Source organism: Natator depressus, chromosome 14, assembly GCF_965152275.1.
Source record: "Natator depressus isolate rNatDep1 chromosome 14, rNatDep2.hap1, whole genome shotgun sequence".
NCBI lineage: Eukaryota > Metazoa > Chordata > Testudines > Cheloniidae > Natator > Natator depressus.
This window is the reverse complement of record NC_134247.1, coordinates 14,445,044-14,449,456: the sequence shown is the minus strand read 5'-3', so window position 1 is coordinate 14,449,456 and position 4,413 is coordinate 14,445,044.

Here is a 4,413-nt window from a genome sequence, read left to right as displayed (position 1 = left end):
GGGGGGGGGTGAAGGGGGGTTGAGACGTGGCAGGCGTCCCTTCCCTTCCCTCTGCTCCCAGTCCGACAGGCCGGAGGGGCGGTTTTGTACGGATTAACTGGGAGTCTGGAGACTGCAGGGGTGGTGAGTGGTTTTTTTTTTTTTTTTTTTTTTTGCACCGGGATATCTGAGTGATGCACAAAAGAAAGAGGAACCTTCCTAGGCGGCGAGTTCCTGTCTCTGCAGCTCGGTGGAGACCTCTAGCATGGTACTGCTGCATGTAAAGCCATGCACAACGCATGGGGAGGGGTCTCCCTTCCCTTCCCTCTTCTTCCACCCCACACTTTAATCAGAGGCAATTCAGATGCATTTTAGCGAGGCGGGTCTGAGGCGTGCAAGTCCCACCCACCCCTTCCCCCGAGATAGCCAGCGCAGGGGCTGCACCCGGAATAGTGCCAGGCCGGCGACGTAGGGATGTATATGCACGTTAGAGGGAGGAGGGGTTGGCTCCAGCTGTCCTCACGGATGTTGCTTTGCAGGCAGTGGGATCGTGTTGCACAGAGAAAGGGAAAAAACATCCTGATCATTTGTGCTGCTCTGCTGTGGTGGGGGGATTCTCCCCAGCGGAGGGGAGAGCGTTTCACTCAAAACGCTGCCGAGGCTGCGGTTGTGCATTCAGCCAGGAGCATGCCCGGGATAGGCCATGTGCCAGCAGCACTGTCATGGCAGCTGTAAGAAGTGGCAATAAGGAAGAGGCGCGCTAAGGATTGCTGCAGGGCAAGCTCTTCCCCGCAGAGACAGCACCAATTAGCCAGCGGAGGCAACTGATAGCTGACATCTAAGTCAGTAGGCAAACTCCTGATAGTGGGCAGGAGAGCCTGGTGATGTGAGCAGCGGGGGAGGGGTGTAACTTGCAGCCATTTGGGTGTGCAAAACCAGTGTAATTTACACCCCAAGCGGTGTATGTTACACTGTGTGACAGGGGCGTAGCTGGGAAATGGGGAAGGATGGTGGTGGTAAGGCACCGGATTGGCACTCAGGAGATCGGGATTCAATTCCTGGGTCTGTCACAGACTTCCTGGGTGACTTTGGGTAGAGCCCTGCAAATCTGCGGATAGCCGCAGACCATGCTTGCAGATGGGACGCGGACACAAATGTTGTATCCATGCAGGGCTCTAACTTTGGGCCAGTCACTGGGTGCCTCAGTTCCCCATCTGTAAATTCGGCAGAAGAATAGTTCCTTCCTCCCATCCTTTGTCTATTTAGACTGTGTGCTCTGTAGGGCACATAATGTGTGTACGTACAGTGCCTAATACAATGGGACTCTAGGGTCTGTAGTCATTCTTAATAATAACTGAGGTCACACATTTGTAGCATCTGTAGGCTGAGCTCACTGCACAGACCAGGGGTTCTTTGCATGCCTTCATTTCCCCACAATCTGCCTGTGTGCCACCTCCCCATCCTCCTGTATTTCAGGGACTCCCTCATGCCAGGGGCTATGTGTGTGTCCCCATCCCCCACTTACCTCCATGTCCCCCTTGTCCCCTTATGCCTCACCTTTCTCCTTTCCACCCATACCAGGGTACTCCACCAGGGGTTCTGTGATCTCCCCATTCCTCCACATACCATAGTTCTCTGTGCCCTCATTCCCTCCATTTCAGGGGCACCCATTCTCCCCCATGCTGTGGGATTCTGTGTGCTCCCCCAATCCCCCATGCCCTCCTTCCCATACCAGGGTCCCCATATTCCCCATATGAGAGGCTTTGTGTGCATCCCCTTCTACCTCATATCAGGGTCCTCCATTCTCTGCCCCACCCTGTGCCAGGGGATCTCTGTGCCCCCCATTCTCATTTCTCTCCTTTCTGTCTGGGGGATAAATCATTCAGGGTGTCAACATGTTAAACTCTATTGGGAGGATGGGCAGAGATGAGATGCGGTACAGTTACGCTGGAAAGTGTTAATTGGGGCCATCAACCCGTTCTTTCATCTACAGACAATTGCAGAGGTGCTTGAAGCTGTGGCTTGGCTAAGCAGGTGGCAGAGGCATTATGTGTCCCCTGTATGCCGCCTACCCAGGTTTCTGATTTCCCCCCAAAAGTCAGTGGGATTTTGCCCAACAATGCCTAGAACATTCCCGGAAATTCTGGAATTGATTGGGTGCAGTGTCCAAAAGTCAGGGTGTTACGTCCAATCAGAGAAATGCCCTCAAGTTGAGTGAGGCCTCCAATCCTGCTCAGCCAGTTTTTTTTTTTAATTCTTCTTCTTCTTCTTAACAGCAAGTCGGAAGCTATAAACAAGCCCCCACCCCAACTCCACACACCCCAGACTTTTGTACATCCCCCATTAGTTACTTCTCCAGCTCTGCACCTTGTCCACCTCCTCAGCATGTGAGTGACCCTCATTTTGCACACCCACTGAATGAGAAATCAGCGCAAATTATACTCCTTTATCACTTCCACACACTCATTTAAACCATCACATATGGCTTTGCTGCATTTGCTGCTCGCACTTACCTCAGGGTTCAGGGTTTTTATTTTCTGTAGGCTTCTGTTGCTTTCCTTTTACTCTCTAGCTCTCTGAAGTTTGTGCAGATCACTGAAAAGCAGGCCGGACGCTGCCCACCCTGCCTGCTCTAGTCTGGATCAGCTGCTTCTGGAATGATCAAATACAGTGCAATCAGGTTCACCTAGTACAGCCAGGGGCAGTATTCTCCATCCTGCCTTACAGTCTTGAAGTACTGTAAGCTGCTGGAGGAGAGGCAGGAGGGAAACTGGGGAGAGAGTAACCTCCTCCCTTTGATGTCCTGGAATAGACGAGGAAGAGACAGCCAACTAGGAAGTGGCAAAGTCTGCAAAGAGCCCCCAAAGCAATCAGCGTTTGTGCTGTTTGTGCGTTGTCTGCCCTTATGAGTTAGAGGAGACTTGGGTTCAAATGATTGTAAACTCTTTGGGGGAGGGACCATCTTTTTGTTCTGTGTCCAGCACCTAGCACAATGGGGTCCTGGCCCATGACTGGGTCTCCTAGGTGCTAAAATAATAATAATTAATAATAATGGGTAATGCCAGTCTGTGGGCTGGGAGTTAGTTATTGAGCTGGTTGAGCCTAAGGTGAGGGAGTGCCTTGTCTTGCTCAAGATCAATTCCTTGCTCCAGTTAAGGAATAGTGTTGACAGGCTCTCAAGGGAAGTTCATCCAGTCTTCCTTGGCTAAGCGGATAGTGGTTGTGATACAAGACCTCAAGAGTGGAGGGAATTTAATTCAGAAAAAAATGAGGATCCTTAGAGGCCTGACTGGGAATCAGGGAAGGGAACAGGAAGAGGTCTCACTGATGTGTAGGTGGGTATGTGAAAAGCTGCGTTTTGTTTTGATACCTGCAGTTGAGCTCAGGGGGCCAAACTCATCCCTGGCAGAAGTGGATGCATTTGGATTGATGTCAGTAGAACTGAACCTAACCTGTCAGTTAATTTGTCCCAAGATGTATAGCACTGCCAGGTCTCTGTCATCCCTGAGCACACTGCAAGACTCACTACCAAAGATACCAATTGGTTGATATAGTGATGTTTGGAGGAAGTACTGCCTGCCGTCTGTGTGGTAGAACTTTCTAGATCTATATCAGACCATAGCAGTCCCCCCCTCCCCTTCCCTGCCCACACACAATGGCAGAGAGTTGTCTGCAGAATCATAGAAATGTAGGACTAGAAGGGACCTCGAGAAGTGATGAAGTCGAGCGCCCTGTGCTGAGGCAGGACCAAGTAAACCTAGACCATCCCTGACAGACGTTTGTCCAACCTGTTTTTAAAAACCTCTATTGATGGGGATTCCACAACCTCCTATTCCAGAGCTTAACTACCTTTATAGTTAGAATTTTTCCCTAATGTCCAACCTAAATCTCCCTTGCTGCAAATTAAGCCCATTACTTCTTGCCCTGCCTTCAGTGGACATGGAGAACAATTGATCACTGTCCTCTTTATAATATCTCTTAATGTATTTGAAGACAGTTATTAGGTCCTCTCAGTCTTCTTTTTTCAAGAAATGCCCCTTTTTTTTTAACCTTTCCTCATAGGTCAGGTTTTCTAAACCTTTTGTCATTTTTGTAGCTCTTCTCTGGACTCTCTCCATTTTGTCCACATCTTTTTTTAAAGTGTGGCACCCAGAATTGGACACGACACTCCAGCTGAGGCCTCACCAGTGCCAAGTAGAGCATGGAAATTACCTCCCTTGTCTTGGATGCAACACTCCTGTTAATACACCCCAGAATGATATTGGTCTTTCTCACAACTGCATCAAGTTGTTGGCTCATATTCAGTTTGTGATCCACTATAACCCCCAGATCCTTTTCAGCAGTACTACCACCTAGCCAGTTATTCCCCATTTTGTATCTGTGCATTTGATTTTTTTTCCTAAGTGAAGTACTTTGCACTTGTCATTATTGAAT